Source organism: Sorex fumeus, unplaced genomic scaffold (genome assembly GCF_029834395.1).
Source record: "Sorex fumeus unplaced genomic scaffold, SorFum_2.1 ptg000122l, whole genome shotgun sequence".
NCBI classification, from domain to species: Eukaryota; Metazoa; Chordata; class Mammalia; order Eulipotyphla; family Soricidae; genus Sorex; species Sorex fumeus.
In genome coordinates, this window is record NW_026606179.1 from 6160184 (window position 1) to 6177359 (window position 17176).

The 17176-nt window shown below is 45.1% G+C and overlaps 1 protein-coding gene across 1 annotated transcript in view; it reads left to right on the top strand.

Annotated features, from left to right (window-relative positions):
- Window positions 1-17176, top strand: part of SPECC1 (sperm antigen with calponin homology and coiled-coil domains 1) — a 422681-nt gene that overhangs the window by 378426 nt on the left and 27079 nt on the right. The window lies entirely within an intron of this gene.

Here is a 17176-nt window from a genome sequence, read left to right on the forward strand (position 1 = left end):
ATGTGGATCTTAGTGCCCCAAAAGCCCTGGCCCAGAGACACAGAGGCAAGTCCCAGAAGACACCACAGCACCAGAGATCTCTCCGGACCCCATACGAAGCCAGATCACCAGGGCACCTCAGATGGAGCAGATGCAGTCTCCCAGCCTACTCCAGATGGAATCCTGGTGACCAAGAGCTTCCATAAGCAAGGCCCAGGTATGCGGGTTCCAGGACTAACAGAGGACCTGAGCTGTCCCTCCCTGGGTCCCCACCCACCCAGAAGACTGGCTGTCATGCCCACAATCAGCCTCCGGGCACCATCTTAGCATACCAACAGCCCTGGCCCAGAGACACAGCAGCAAGTCCCAGATGACACCACAGCACCAGAGATATCTTCGGGCCTCTTACTGAGCCAATATCACAAGGACATCCCAGATGGAACAGGTGCAGTCGCCCTGCCTACTCCAGATGGAATCCTGGTGACCAGGAGCTTCCACAAGCAAGGCTTAGGTATGCGGGTTCAGGAATAAATCCCCAGGTCCCATGGCAGCAGGGGGCCCAGGCTATCCCTCCCTGGGTCACCACCCACCCAGAAGACTGGCTGTCATGCCCACAATTTGCCTCTGGATGTAATCTTAGTGCACCAACAGCCCTGGCCCAGAGACTCCCAATTGAATCCCAAAATGGATAGGTGCCATACAGAGATGTCTCTGGAACCCAACCATTTACAATCTAGAAATTTACATTTATAATCATGGCCGAGTGAGCTCTCATGATATTAGAAATGCGCTATGCAAAATATTTATTATCTAGCGTCTGCCCCTGGCAGGTAGGCTTGAATGGTGGTGGGAAAATTCGAGCTAAACAGACTGCCCAAAATTAGAGAGAGAATATGGGAGAAATTGTCTGTCATAGAGGCAGGATGAGGACTGGGATGTGGGGGCGGGAGTGGGGGTGGATACTTGGGACATTGGTGGTGGAAAATCTGCACTGGTGGAAGGATGGGTGTTCCATCATTGTAAGGCTGAATCTCAAACATAAAAGCTTCATAACTCTATCTCACAGTGACACAATAAAATAAAAAAGTAATGTGGAGTTCATGTACATTCAATGAGCTTAATCAAGGGCTGAACAAATAGTAGTACTCCTACATTATTTAAAAAAATTGACCCATTTTAAGTTTTTGTTGGTTTGTTGCTGGGAATTAAAACCAGGGCCTTATACTTGCAAGGTGCTTGTGAAAAACTTTACCACTAAGCCACATAAATCACCCTCCTTAAATATATTTTTGTGTATCTTTTATAGTTTTCTATATGCACTGCTGACTACAAAAATTAACAATTTTACTTTTTTTCTTTCCAATCTGAATAACTCTTATTTCTATTTCTCTTTTGCTATGCTGTCCTTGATATCATCTCCAATACAATGCAGAGCAGTGATAAGAGCAAGCATTCTTGTCTTTTTCCTGATCTTAGAAGAAAGTATACTATTGCCTGTGAGTTTTCATGCGTGGCCTTTATCTATGAAGTTGAAGAAGTTTTCTTCCATTTTAATTTTGTTGGGGTTTTTTTTGTCTCTTTGATACGGTAAGATGATGTTTGTCTTTTGTTATTATACAGATTGATTACATTTTTCATTTTGGGGGTCCACACAGGAGTTACTCCTGGCTCTGAACTCAGAAATTATTTCTAGCAGTGCTCAGGGTATCATATGAGATGCTAGGGATCGAACCAGTATCGCTTGCATGTCACTGTGCTATCTCCTTAGCCCCAAGATTAACTAATTTATTTTTGCTTTTTGGGTCACACCCAGCGATGCACAGGAATTACTCCTGGCGGTGCTCGGGGGACCATGTGGAATGCTGGGAATCAAACCCGGGTTCGTCACATGCAAGGCAAACGCCCTACCCTCTGTGCTATTGCTCCAGCCCCAATTAATCAATTTTTAAACTCCAGAAATAGAAGCACTGAGCTGCATACCCAGTACATTATTTCATCTTCTTCTTCTTCTTCTTCTTCTTCTTCTTCTTCTTCTTCTTCTTCTTCTTCTTCTTCTTCTTCTTCTTCTTCTTCTTCTTCTTCTTCTTCTTCCTCCTCCTCCTCCTCCTCCTCCTCCTCCTCCTCTTCTTCTTCTTCTTCTTCTTCTTCTTCTTCTTCTTCTTCTTCTTCTTCTTCTTCTTCTTCTTCTTCTTCCTCTTCTTCTTCTTCTTCCCCCCTCCTCTTCCTCCTCCTCCTTCTCCTCTTTTTCCTTCTTCTCCTCCTTCTCTTCCTTCTCCTCTTGCTGACAGTTGTTATGAGTATGGAATTTTTAACTCTTTATCTTTTAGTTTTTCCTTCAATTCTGGCAGTTTTTCCTTTATATATATACTGGAGCTCTATTATTAGATGATTAGGCTATTAGAGTCATATATAATTACAATGAACTAATCCTTTATCATTATAAAAATATTCATACACATTTCTAACATTTTTCTCTTAAGGTCTATTTTTCTGTTAATATAACTGTCTCATCCTATTCTTTGATTACTCTTTGTATTGTAGGTTTATCATGTTTAATCTATTTGTATTAAAGTACGTCTCCAGTAAAATTAAATATATGTATCTTTTTTGGTTTATTTGTTTGTTTTGTTTTGTTTTTGGGCCACACTTGGTGGTGCACAGGGCTTACTCCTGGCTCTGCACTCAGGGATCATTTCCTTTTTAAAAATTTTATTATTATTATTTTTTAAATGAATCACTGTGAGATATAGACTTACAAACTTTCATGATTATGTTTTAGTCATGTAATGATTGAGTACCCATCCCTCCACCAGTGCCCATCCTCCACCATCAATGTTCCCAGTATCCCTCCTGCCACCCCCCCATACACCACCCCCAGGCTCTATGGCAGGCACATTTCCTTTTACTCTCTCTCTCCTTTTGAATTTTATGGTTTGCAAAAAAAAAAAAAAACCTCCACAACATTGAAGCTAAAGGTATCTTCAAAGATGAAACACCACTGACCAAGCAAGTGGAAACAGATAAACAAATGGGACTATTTTATTTTATTTTATTTTATTTTTTACATTTATTTTTTATTAGTGAATCACCGTGAGGTACAGTTACAAACACATGAACTTTCATGTTTGCATTACAGTCATGATCGTTTTACCCATCCTTCCACCCGTGCCCATTCTCCCCCACCAATGTTCCCAGCATCCCTCCCCCCACCCCCACCCCACTCCCCACCACCCCACCCTGCCTCGGCGGCAGGGCATTCCCTTTGATTCTATTTTTGGGTGTTGTGGTTTGCAATAGAGGTATTGCGCGGTCATCGTGTTCGGTCTACAGTCTACTTTTGGCACACATCTTTCAACCCGAATGGGTCCTCCCAATATCCTTTACGTGGTGTTCTCTTCTCTATCTGAGCTGCCTTTCCCCCCAGCGTGTGAGGCTGGTTTCCAAGCCATGGAGCAGACCTCCTGGTCCTTATCTCTACTAGTCTTGGGTGTTAGTCTCCAAATGGGACCATTTTAAACTAAGAAGCTTCTGCACCTCAAAAGAAACAGTGAACAGAATACAAAGACAGTCTACAGAATGGAAAAGGATATTCACCCAATACCTTTCTGATAAGGGGTTATTAACAAGGATATACAAGGCACTAGTTGAACTCTATAAGAATAAAACATCCAATCCCATCAGAAAATGGGGCAATGAAATGAACAGAAACTTTCTCAAGAAGAAATCCAAATGGCCAAAAGGCACATGAAAAAATGCTCTTCATCACTAATCATCAGGGAGATGCAGATCAAAGCAACAATGAGATATCATCTCACACCACAGAGACTGGCACACATCCAAAAAAAACAAAAGCAACCGGTGTTGGTGTGGATGTGGGGAGAAGGGGACTCTCCTTCACTGCTAATGGGAATGACAACTGGTTCAGGGATCATTTCTGGCAGGCTCAAGGTACCATAAGGGGTACCAGGGACCAAACCCAGATTGATCACATGCAAAGCAAGTGCCTTTGCTATACTATCACTCCAGCCCTATCTATCTTAAGAAAAAAAATTCATTCTCATTGTTGAAATGATAGTTCAGTGGTAAACTTACCTTGCACGTGGTAAACCCATTTGGTCCCATGAGCACCATCAGGAGTGATCCCTGAGTGTAAAGCAATTAGCAAGGTCTGAGCACTGCCACAAGTGTGGCCACAAGACAAACAAGTAAGAAACAAAAACATTATCTCAATATGTCTTGTAACCCCAACAACGGCCAGGATCCAGAGATTATCACACTCAGCTCCTGGGAGAGAACAAGGCAGAGTCTCCTACCCTATGCCTGACTGTCTCCACCAGGGCCCAACAGCTGAAGACCACCGGGGCCCAGCCAAGGCCATGCTGGGACCACTCTCCACACACTTGGATGAGCCTCACGCATAAAAGAACTGGCAGAGGAACATCTTATCATCTCATTCCTAATTTGGTCAAACTGGCAGGCTACCAAATGTAACCTGCCCACACGGCAGAGTCTGGCAAACTCCCCGTGGTATACCCAATATGCCAAATACCAGTAACAATGATGGGTCTCATTCTCCTAACCCTGAAAAAGCCTTGAATATGGCACTTTAAAAAAAAATCTCAGGGCTAGGACGAAGAAGACGTTACTGGCACCTGCTCGAGACAATCGACGAACAACAGGGTGGTCGTGATCGTGATCGTGATTTTTTATTTTTATTTTTATTGAATCACCACAAGAAAGAGCATTACAAAATTGTTCATGATTGTGTTTCAGTCATACAATGTTCCAACACCTATCCCTCCACCAGTGTAATTTCTCAGCACCAGTGTTCCCAGTTTCCTTCCCACTTCTTCAAGCCACCCCCCACCTCAACCTGCCTTTTTGGCAGGCACTTTTCTTCTATCACTCTCTTCCTCATTTTAGGTATTATGGTTTGCAATACAGATGCTGAAAGGTTATCACATATACCCTTTTACCTGCTTTCAAGACTTAGTTCTTGTTCAGAGTGATCATTTCCAACTAGGATTGTCATAATAGGTCTGGAGCAATAGCACAGTGAGTAGGGCATTTGCCTTGTATGTGGCTGACCCAGGTTCGATTCCTCTGTCCCTCTTGGAGAGCCCAGCAAGCTACTGAGAGTATCTCGCTCGCACAGCAGAGCCTGGAAAGTTCCCCATGGCATATTTGATAGGCCAAAAACAATAACAAGAAGTCTCAAAATAGAGACGTTACTGGTGCCTGCTCGAGCAAATCTATGAACAATGGGAGGACAGTGCTACAGTGCTATTGTCATAAAGGATCCGAATCTGTATTAACTATCATCCATATCCCACACCATTTACCAGTCCTCCTGGTCTGTTTTCCCTCACATTGGGTATTAGTATCATGCTTTATTTTTATATCCCGCAAATAAATGCAATCATTCTATATCTGTCCCTCTCCTCTGACTCATTTCATTCATCATAATACTCTCCAAGTTCATCCATTTATAGGCAAATCTTATGACCTCATTTTCCCTAACAGCTGTATAGTATTTCACTGTGTAGATGTACCATAGTTTCTTTTTCCATACATCCGTTCTCAGACACTCAGGTTGTTTCCAGATTCTGGCTCTGGTGAATAGTGCTGCAATGAACATAGGAGTGCAGATGGTGTTTCTGCTGTGTATTTTGGGGCCCCCCAGGGTATATTCCCAGAAGTGGTATTGCTAGGTCAAATGGGAACTCAATTTCTATTTTTTTGAGGAATGTCCATGTTGTTTTCCAAAAGGATTGGATCAGTCTGCATTTCCACCAGCAATAAACGAGGGTCCCTTTCTCCTTGCATCCGTGCCAGCACTGGTTGTTCTTGTTCATTTGGGTGTGTGTCAGTCTCTGTGGTGTGAAATGGTATCTCATTGTTTTGATTTGCATCTCACTGTTGATTAGTGATGAAGAACATTTTTTTCATGTGCCTTTTGGTCATCCAAATTTCTTCTTTGAGGAAGATTCTGTACATTGCTTCTCCCCATTTTTTGATGGGGTTGGGTATTTATTTTTAATATATATTTTAGAACCTCCCAAGTGGTGCTTTGGAAACCCAGGTCCATTTCTTCTGATTCTTTTCCAACTGTGTCAGATGGTTGAATCCTGACCACTAGGTCGTACCAGCAGTACTTGGAGGTCTCCAGAACCAGATGGTAATGGAGGGGCCATGTGGTGTCAAAAAAGCATGTGCTCTAATCCCTAAACAATCGCTCTGGCCCCTAATAACAATATTTAATTCATTTCTATTTAAGATAAGGATGTAAATCTATCAATTTGGTATTTATTTAATATCATTTAAAGGTTTTTAATCATTTAAAGTTTTAAAAAAATTTAGTTAGCACAGCGGGTAGGGCGTTCGCCTTACAAGCGGCCAACATGGCCGACCCGAGTTCGATTCCTCCGCCCCTCTCGGAGAGCCCGGCAAGCTACCGAGAGTATTCGATATGCCAGACACAGTAACAACAAAGTCTCCAGTGGAGACGTTACTGGGCCCGCTCGAGCAAATGACGATCAACGGGAGGGCCTTTACCTTTACCTTTTATTTATGTAGTGCTGAGATTCAGACCCTCACATAGACAAGGCATTCACTCCACCACGAAGCTGTATCCATAGCACTGTCTGTTCTATATGTAATTTTTCCTTCTATTCTCCATTATTATCATTTATTTTGTTTTTTTTAATTTTTTAAATTTTGTTATTAACTACAAAAACAGGATGAGAACGCTATTCAGGTCTCCCAAAGAGGAATCAAAAGAGCTATGCTCGGAGTATCACGCTTCACTCAAATGAGAGAAAGAATCCGGAATTATGACCTCCGTCGATGGTCAAGGATAAGGGATGCTGTCTTGTTTGTCAAGGTGTCGAAAATCAGATGGGCTGGACATGTAATGAGATTTGGAGAAGAGCACTGGACTAGAGCCATTATCGACTGGATTCCAAGGGACATCAAAAGATCGCATGGCCGCCCACCTACGAGATGGTCAGACTTCTTTGTCAAGACCCTGAATGATTGGTTTGAGGCTCTTCATGTTCCTAGAACGAACAGACGCCACTGGGCTACACTAGCACACGAAAGGGATGAATGGAGACATTACTGGCGCCCGCTGTAGCAAATCGATGAGTAATGGGATGTCAAGTGATCAAGTGATTTTGTTATTGTGCCATGAAGATGCTCAGGGGCCAACAGTATCTGCCTCCCCCCAACCCCACCAGAAGATCTGGAGCTCAGAGCTATACTGGTATTTATCAGCAGCCTGTGGTTCTGATCATTGAAGCCAGTTCTTTGTAAATGTGCTCACCCATTTTAGTCACATCCCAAGACTTAAATAAATCATTTTTAGTGTACCATTTTCATTCCCTCATCAATATTTTGGTTTTATGTAGCTCCATTTTCCTCTCTGTTTTCCTCCTTTTTTTCAGGGGGTGAAGTGGGGGGCTGTACTCAGGTCTTACTCCTGACTCTACACTCAGGGCTCAGGAAACTTTAGGAGGGTCAGGGATCAAACACAAGTTAACTGTATGCAAGCAAGTGCCTTAGTATTTCTCTGGTCACCACTTTTTACTGATCACTTGATCACTTGACATCCCGTTACTCATCGATTTGCTAGAGCGGGCGCCAGTAACGTCTCCATTCATCCCTGTTGCGTGCTAGTGTAGCCTAATGCCGTCTGCTCCCTCCAGGAACACAAAGAGCCTCAAACTGATCGTTCAGGGTCTTGATGAAGAAGTCTGACCATCTCATAGGTGGGCAGCCATGTGATATTTTGACATCCCATGGAATCCAGTCGGTAATAACTCTAGTCCAGCGGTCATCTCCAAATCGCATTACGTGTCCAGCCCATCTGATTTTCGACACCTTGGCAAATGAGACAGCGTCCCTGATTCTTGACCGTCCATGGAGGTCAGAACTCCAGATTCTTTCTCTCACTTGAGTGAAGCGTGATACTCCAAGCATAGCTCTTTTGATTCCTCTTTGGGAGACCCAATAATGTTCTCATCCTATTTTCGTAGGGCCCAGGTCTCTGAGGCATATGTTAATGCAGGAAGAACAGTGGAATTGAAGAGATGTGCCCAGAGTCAGAGGTTCTTCGTCCTCTTAGTTATTTCTTTGACGCTCTTGATGGCATTCCAAGCCGCTCTCTTCCTCTTGCAAAACGCAGGTGCCAGGTTATTTGTCATGTTGACTTCTTGACCTAGGTACACATAACTGTTACATTCAGAGATGGTCGTTCCATTGAGAGTGAATGGAACATCAGGAACGAGTTTCTCATAAACATTGTCTTTGTGAGATTCAGCTGTAGCCTGACCTTTCCACACTTACGGTCGAAGTTGACCAGCATTTGTGCTGCTTGGCTAATGTTTGGTGTTATTAGAACGATGTCATCAGCGAAGCAGAGGTGATGTAGTTGTTGACCATCTATCTTCACTCCCATTCTTTCCCATTCCAGTCATCACATGACGTTCTTGAGGGTGGCACTGAAGAGTTTTGGTGAAATGGTATCACCCTGCTGAACCCCTCTCTTAACATGGATGATCACTTCCTTGTAGAATGGTGAGCCCCTGGTAGTGAATCTGTAATACAGCTCATGGAGGATCCTGATGTATTGAGTTTGAATGCCCTGATTGGCTAGGGCTTCGATGACTGCTTCAGTCTCAACAGAATCAAAGGCCTTCTTTAAATCAATGAACATTAGACAGAGCAGCATTGAACTCCCAAGAAACCTCAATGAGCTTGGTTATCATGTGGATTTGGTTGGTCGTGCTGAATCCTTTGCGGAACCCGGCTTGCTTGCATGGTTGTCCTTCATCTAGTGTTCTCCCAATCTTATTCAGGATGACTCGAGTGAACAGCTTGTAGACGACAGACAACAGGCAGATTGGGCCATAGTTGCAATGTCGTGGATGTCTTCCTTCTTGTACAGTAGTACAGTCCTGCTGGTTTTCCACTGGGATGGAACCTTGCATTCAGACAGGTAGCATGTGAAGAGCCGGGAACAGAGATCCTCTGCCTGCTTCCACCAATCTCTGGCGACCCAGGGATTACACCCAGAAGCCCCACCCTTCCGGTACCAGATAAATATCTCATCATCAGACCTTCACTACCTCCACTACCCAGCCTCTGCCATGGTCCAGGCTACTTTCTGGACCACGCAGCCATGAAGCAGCAGTGCAACACATCATAAGACAATTCCCATCTTCCAAGATTACCGCACTATATTTGATGGAGTCAAAATATGGTTTGAACCATGGGAACACCTGCAAGGGAGATTAGAGGCCACCCTAAAAGCCTCTATCCCTCTCAGAGAGCCTGGCAAGCTACCGAGAGTAACCCGCCCACACAGCAGAGCCTGTCAAGATATCCGTGGCATATTCGATATGCCAAAACCAGTAAATACAATGGGTCTCATTTCTCTGAAAGAGCCACCAATATGGCAGTGTTAAGAAGGATGAGGAAGGAGAGGCTTATAAAATCTCAAGGCCAAACTGGGCTGCCAAAATGAATAATGAAAAAAATGACTGTCTGTACTTTCAATTCACATATGTTGGCACCGGATGCATCCATCGAGGATCTGATGGTGCAAGTGCAAAAGATCAAGTACAACATCATTGATCTGACCAAGACAAGAAGGCATCAATCACATCATGCCGTTTTCAACACTGGAGAAGAACTGTTCCTCAGAACATGCAATAAAAGAGGTGCCAGTGGTGTTGGTGTCCTTGTCAACACGAACTTGGCCATGAGCATTGATTCATTTGAATGCCTAACAACCTGAATCAGACGATTACGCTTGAATAGATGTCACTCACTGCCGGCAGTTTCTATCTTTGTTGTCTATGCACCAACATCCAATTATGATGAAGAAGAAATTGAGAAGTTCTACATGGAGCTGGAGAAGTACTATAAAGAAGACCACACCTTCTACAAGATCATTGTCAGTGATTTTAATGCCAAGATAGGACCGAGAAGATCAGCCAAAGAACTCCACATCAGGACCCATGGCCTAGAATGGAATGAACAGGGGGAGAGACTGTGTGAGTTCATATTGACCAAGACCATCCATGATGACTCATAGTTCCAAAAGGCCAAAACTAAAGGTTGGACATGGGAGTCTCCCAGTGGATGGTTCCACAATGAAATTGACCACATCATATTCAATCGAAGGTTTTGCCTGACCAATGTCGCTGTTGTCCCAAAATTCCAAATGGGATCGGACTACCATCTACTTCGTGCAAAATTGTATTTCACAGAGTGGGGAGAAAAGGCTGCAAAGTTTAAGAAGAGAACTCCCAGAGCTCTTTAGCACTATTGTTTCAACATGAGAAGATGCCGTCCTTGACAACATTGACAAAGAATACGATTGACTGGTACAGCACCTTAATGATTGTGCGAGGAAAACTGAGAGAGAGAGATAGCCACATAAAGATGCCTGTCTTCAAAAACTCTTTTTTTTATGTAGGAGTACTGCTATTTATTCAGCCCCTGATTAGCTGATTGAATTGTGCATGAACTCCACTTGACTTTTATTTTCATTTTTTATAATTTTATTTATTGAATCACCATGAAAGCAGTTACAAAGCTTTTGGGTCTAAGTCTCAGTCATACAATGAAACATCTGTACATTCACCAATGCCCATTCTCCACCCCCAACAACCCCAGTATACCCCTATCCCACGTCTTCCCCCACCTGTGGGGCAGATGATTTCCACTTTACTCTCTCTCTACTTTGATCACATTCAATATTTTGACACCAGACCTACCATTATTATTTGATATGTTACCCCAACACTCAGATCTGCTGAAAAGGCAACAGTAGACAATTTGTTTTCTATTGCTGGTTATGAATAACATATAATGTCGCGTGGCTGCAGTAGTGGCCGTGCAATTTTGAAATTCCGAAATTTTAACACTTAAAACTGGAGGGATTTCCCGAATGGCAAAAAAGCACATGAGAAAATGCTCTACATCATTAATCATCAGAGAGATGCAGATCAAAACCACAATGAGATACCATCTCACACCTCAGAGACTGGCCCACATTCAAAAGAACAAAAGCAACCGATGCTGGCGCGGATGTGGCCAGAAAGGGACACTCTTTCACTGTTGGTGGGAATGTCGACTGGTTCAGCCCTTCTGGAAAACAGTATGGACGATTCTCAAAAAATTAGAAATTGAGCTCCCATTTGACCCAGCAATACCACTCCTGGCAATATATCCCAGAGAGGCAAAAATGTATAGTCGAAGTGACATCTGCACTTGTTTGTTCATTGCAGCACTCTTTACAATAGCCAGAAACTGGAAGAAACCTGAATGCCCAAGAACAGATGACTGGTTAAAGAAACTTTGGTACATATACACAATGGAGTACTATGTAGCTGTTAGAAAAGATGAAGTCATGAAATTTACATACAAGTGGTACAACATGGAAAGTATCATGCTAAGTGAAATGAGTCAGAAAGAGAGGGATAGACATAGAAAGATTGCATTCATCTGGGGGACATAAAGTAACAAAATATGAGATTAATACCCAAGAATAGTTGAGATCAGCACCAGGAGGATTACTCCATAGCTTAGTGGCCAGTCAGGCATTCTAGAGGAAAGGGCAGCTCAGATAGAGAAAGGAACACCAAATAAAGGGTGTTTGGAGGATCCTCCCAGGAGGGGAGATGCATGTCGAAAGTGGACTATGGACTGAACATGTTTGCCACTCAATGCCTCTTTTGCAGACCACAACACCCAAAAGGAGAGAGAGAACACAGGGGATTGCCCTGCCACAGAGGCAGGGGGGGAGGGGGGATGGGGGTGGGGGGGATATTATCCATGGTGGTGGAAAATGGGCACTGGTGGAGGGATGGGTATCTGATCATTGTATAATCAAACCCAAGCACAAAAAATTGTAAATCTACAACTGTACCTCATGGTGTTTCACTAATAAAAAAAAATTTTAAAAAAAACAACTGGAGGGATTTCTGCCAAAACCTGCTGGGTTCTGAGATTTGCTCCTGAGTCTCTGGGATCATGGCCATTAAGCAGTTTGATCAGGAGCCAGAAAGGCTGTTTGTGGGCGATGACTTGGGGTCTCGTTGGGGTGGGGAGGAAAGGACCGGCTCCACCACCATCCCGTGAGGCCCAACATGTCTCGTCACTGTGGGCCGAAGCCTGACTGTCCAATGGCCTCTGGAGGATGGCGGCCACCGAGCCACCAAGGGGGAGCAGGCAGAGGGACAGCACCCTTTCCTCCCTGGGGTGGCCCGGCGACAGTAACCTACTGCGGGGTCAGGACACATTTCTGCCAAAAGCTGCTGGATTTTGAGATTTGTTTCTGAGTCTCTGGGATCGTGGTCATTAAGCAGCTTGATCAGGAGCCAGAGAGGCCGTTTGTGGGCAATGACTTGGAGTCTCGTTGGGGTGGGGAGGACAGGACCGGCTCCACCCTCATCCCATGAGGCCTTGCATGTCTTGTCACTGTGGGCCCAAACCTGACTGTCCAGTGGCCTCTGGAGGATGGTGGCCACCGGGCCGCCAGGGGGAACAGGCCAAGGCATAAAACCTATTCACACCTGGGTTGTCCCAGCACCTGTAACCTACTGCAGGGACCGGATGCATTTCTGCCAACAGCCGCTGGATTTTGAGATTTGTTTCTGAGTCTCTAGGATCATGGCCATTATGCAGCTCAATCAGGAACCAGAGAGGCCATGCCTCCATTTATATAGCTGAGCCGGAGGTGGTTTGTTGGTGTGTTTCCCACATACCTTATTTTTGGCCGTTTACTTTCTTGGTAAACTTTGCCCCAAGTTTTTGGGGCCTGGCCAAAGACACAGCAGCAATTTTGGAGTATCTGGAAGTCTGAAGGCACCATCAGGCTGCTGATGCACTCGCCTCACAGGTACAGACTGACCTGCTGGCGTCACCATACCGCCTTCAAAAACTCTTGAGCTCATTCGCCAATGTGGCTTGGCGCAAGCCTCAGGCAACTGCAAGCGAACGTCTGAGCTCATAAAGCAGTGCAAAGAAGCAATAAAGGAAGACCTCAAAGAGAGAAGAGCAGCAGTGCTGGCAGATGTGGCAGAAACTGGGAAAAGCATTCGCAACACCTGCCTGTCCTTCGCCAACTACCAGACCAAGATGACTGCCCTCGACATCCTGATGGATCTATCACATCTTCCAGAAGGGCAACGGAAAAGATTGTCCATGACTTCTACTCGGATCTCTTTAATAGCCATGTCCACTTCCCCACATACCAAATTTCACGGGATGGATATGTCGTTCCCAATGTTCTCCCTTTTGAAATCCGACATGCTATTTTGTCTGTAAAGAAGCGAACAGCACCCGGCCTAGACAAGGTCAGATCTGAACACCTGAAGAACCTGCTGTCAGTTCTCATCAATACACTGGCTCGGCTCTTTTCACTGATATTATCATATAAAATACCATTGTCCACTGTGTGCCCATTACCACTGATTTATAATCTTTTTGAAGAACAGTTTTTGCTGGATCTAAAATACTTGGTTGACATCTTTTCCTTCTCTCTTCTTTGTTCCCATCTCCACAATGCATGGCTCCTCATCTGGACTTGTCCTCTTTGTCAAGCCTTGCCCACTACATAAAAGCTACCACCTCTTTCCTCTCCCTCTATATTTTGCAGAGGGGGAGATTTGGGGTCTACACGCAGCAATAATCAGGTGATATTCCTGATCCTGTGTTCAGAAGTTCTCCTTGGTGCCGTTCATATTATTCTATATATCATACAGAAGCATACAGAAGTAGAGGGACTGTGCTAGAAATAACAAACTTATGTAGAAAAATAGAGGGAAAAAATCACCATAATATCCCTCAGTTAGAGCATCTACTGTGAATGCTTTAATAGAATTATCTTTAGTTCAATATTTGTCATGCCTTGGTTGATTGATAATGAAGTCTGAGGAACTTTGCTGTTAGTAAAACTATATTGATGTAACATAATTAATACCCCAAAATATATACATTCACTTAAAGTATATAACTTGAGCCCCAGGGATTATCTCAGTAGCAGAGCACCTGCTTTGCAGATGTATGGTCACGAGTTTGATACTTAGCACTACCCTACATGCCAAGTTCTGTCTCACAGCACTACTACCATTTGTGATCCCAGTGCTATCGATAAAGTGAACAAATTCTCACACACCATTACCAAGTATGTGTGAGCACTCAACTGAAGCGTGCAGCCCAACAGACAGTTACCACACGAACACTATTAATAAGGAAAGGGGAAAATAAATATTTTATAAAGCATTTAATTGCTTTCAATATGTTCATATTTAGAATATTTGCACTGTAAAGATCAATTTATTCTTGAGCTGTTCCTCTGTGTTTTGTTTCTTGCTAAACATTATTATTCAAACTTCTCCCATTGCCTGACAATCATCATCTCTGGTGAGTACTAGCAAGGATGTCGAATAGGGGACAGCCCTAGGGGTAAAGAGAAGCATAGTTCTGAAAGTCAAATCAGCAGTGCTACTAATTTGGATGTGGCACAGATCTGTAGATTATCAGCACACTTTCTGGGAACACGAGGGTGGAGAGTGTGAGTGGTGGATGATAAGATCAGTAACTAAGGTCAAACAGGAAAGCCACAGGTTTGGGGAGAGTTGAAGATGAAATTTTTTTCGCATTATTGTTTTTTAATTGAGGTAACATCAAAGCTTATACACTTTAGGGGTATGATGTCACCACAAAATACCCACCAGCATAGTGACATATCTTTCTACTGCTGTACACTGGACACTCTTGACTCCCTCTTCTGCCACTCCTAAAATGTCAATTCTGTAGTCTAAGATCAACTGAAGTCATGAAAATTCAAAACGGAGTACCAAGTAACTGATGAATAACTTCCAGCTTCATCATAAACTCATTAAAAGAAATTTAAAATCACACCCAACTTTTAATTCTTGAACCCAGCTGTAGAAAGCAAATCATTTCACAACGCTTTTTCAGCATGTCTGATGGGGGGGGGTGGTGGTAAACTCTAAATAATAATGGTGCATCTTTTATCAAAACAATGAATCTAGTCAAAGTAGATAGAGTGTTAACTAGAACTCATCTGCCTCACAGGAATTGGGAGGAGTGGGAGGTGGGGTTGTATTAGGATTCGTGGTAAAAAGTAAGTATTGGTAAAGGGAAATGTGTTTGAATATTTACATGACTGAGACCTAAACCTGAAAGCTCTGTAACTTTTCCCACAGTGATTCAATAAATAAATAAATTATAAAAAATATTCAGTCCTTTATTGTTTACCCCACTTCTTTACTTATTTAACATAAGTCTGCATAGAAGCAGAGCTCCTTTCTCTGGAGCATGCCCGCACCCTAAGTGTTCTAAGCAAACTATCTTTTTCTTTTATTTTTGCTTTTTGGGTCACACCTGGCGGCGCACAGGGGTTACTCCTGGCTCTACACTCAGGAATTACACCTGGCGGTGCTCAGGGGACCATATGGGATCCAAACCCAGGTTGGCGCCGTGCAAGGCAAACGCCCTACCTGCTGTGCTATTGCTCCAGCCCCTAAGCAAACTATCTTACTCAGAAACATCTCAGAGTTACAGCACTCCAGCTCTTGAGTTATAGCATTTTTTAATAAGCCCTTTAAAACTTTATTTCTAAGAGTTATTTCTCTGATTTTTTGCTGTGGCAGTCAGACTGCCCTGATAGCCTCTTCAACAGCTGGAAGAGATGTTTCTGTTTCAGTCATGGTTGCTTTCACACCTCAGCACTCCGTTTAGGTTTTTCTTTTGTTTTTCATGCCACTAGAGTTGAATCCTTAAACACATGAAGGCAAGTATCATGGAATGTTTTCTCCTGTATTGTGTTCAACGTATGCCTCAATTTGGAAGGTCCCCCTTCCCTTTGTTTCTTGGGCCACACCCTGGATACTCAGGGCTTCCTCCTGGCTCTGTGCTCAGGAATGACTTCTGGCCGTGTTGGGTTTGGGGGTCCACATGGGAGGCCGGGACTGAACCTGATTTGGCTGCGTGCAACGCAAGCACCCTCTCCGCAGTCCTGTCTCTCCAGGCCCCGAGTGCTATCAATTTGGATGTCACATCTAAGTTTTTGGTTCATTTTAGGTTAACCTTTGTGCACAGTGTGATAGTGATCCAATTTCTTTCACCTGCGTGTACCCATCCAGTTTTCCAAACAGCATTTGTTGAATAAACTTTTCTTTCTCCATCCTGAACTTTATTGGGGGCGGGGTGGGTGGGTGGAGTTGGGCCACACCCAGCTGTGCTCGGGGATCACTCCTGGTCGTACTCAGGGCACCAAATGTATTGAGGGGGACTGAACCGTAGTCGGCTGTGTGTAAGCAATCTTGCCCGCTGTACTATCACTCTGGAACCCCTCTATTTCATTTGATCTCTAAATTATCTGGACTGAGAGGCCTCAGACTTTCCTGACTGAGTCCAGCAATTTGCTCCGGGGCGCTCAGGGCTGGGTGGGGAGTTCCCGCCAGGTGTGAAGCTTCAAGCTAGCTGTTAGGGTGGGCGCGGCGGATCACAGCGGGCTCCAGGAACCGGGCATTTAAATCTGGCGACGAAGGAAGCGCAGCCGCAGCGAGCCAGGTGGGAGGGAGAGCCGCGGTGGGTTGGGGTGGGCGAGGCAGGAAGCTGGCACTGAGTGAGGGGTGGGGTAACTCGGCGCCGCATCCGGGAAAGGTCCCGGTTGTAGAGCCTGGGCAGGTGGGAGGATGTGGCTCCGGGCGGGCCCTCGGCTCCCTGCAGCCCGCGCGGCTGGTCGCAGGTGTGGGGTCCGCATAGTGCCCAGAGTCGGGGTCTTCCTCTGCAGGTGCTCCCCGGGGCCTGGCGGCAGTGCCCCTTCCCGACCCCGGGAAAGGCGGGAGACACGGCAGTCGCCCCCAGGAACGCGTCCACGGAGCTCAGGAGTGAGGGAAAGTGGGGCAGCTCGTCTCTGCCGGACGCGGTGCCCACGCGGAGGCCGCCCGCCCCGTCTGGCCGTGCGGTGCGGTGCCCGAGCCCCCCAAGGCGCGGGCGGCGCTCCCTGACGGGCGGGCGCGCCGGCCAATGGGCGCCCCGGCCGCCTGCGGCCCCGCCCCCCTCCCCCCCCCACCCACGGCGGGCTCGGCGCTGGGCGTCGCGGCTGCCCTGGCTCGGGCCGTGCCCGCGCCGTCCGGGAGCGACGGGCAGC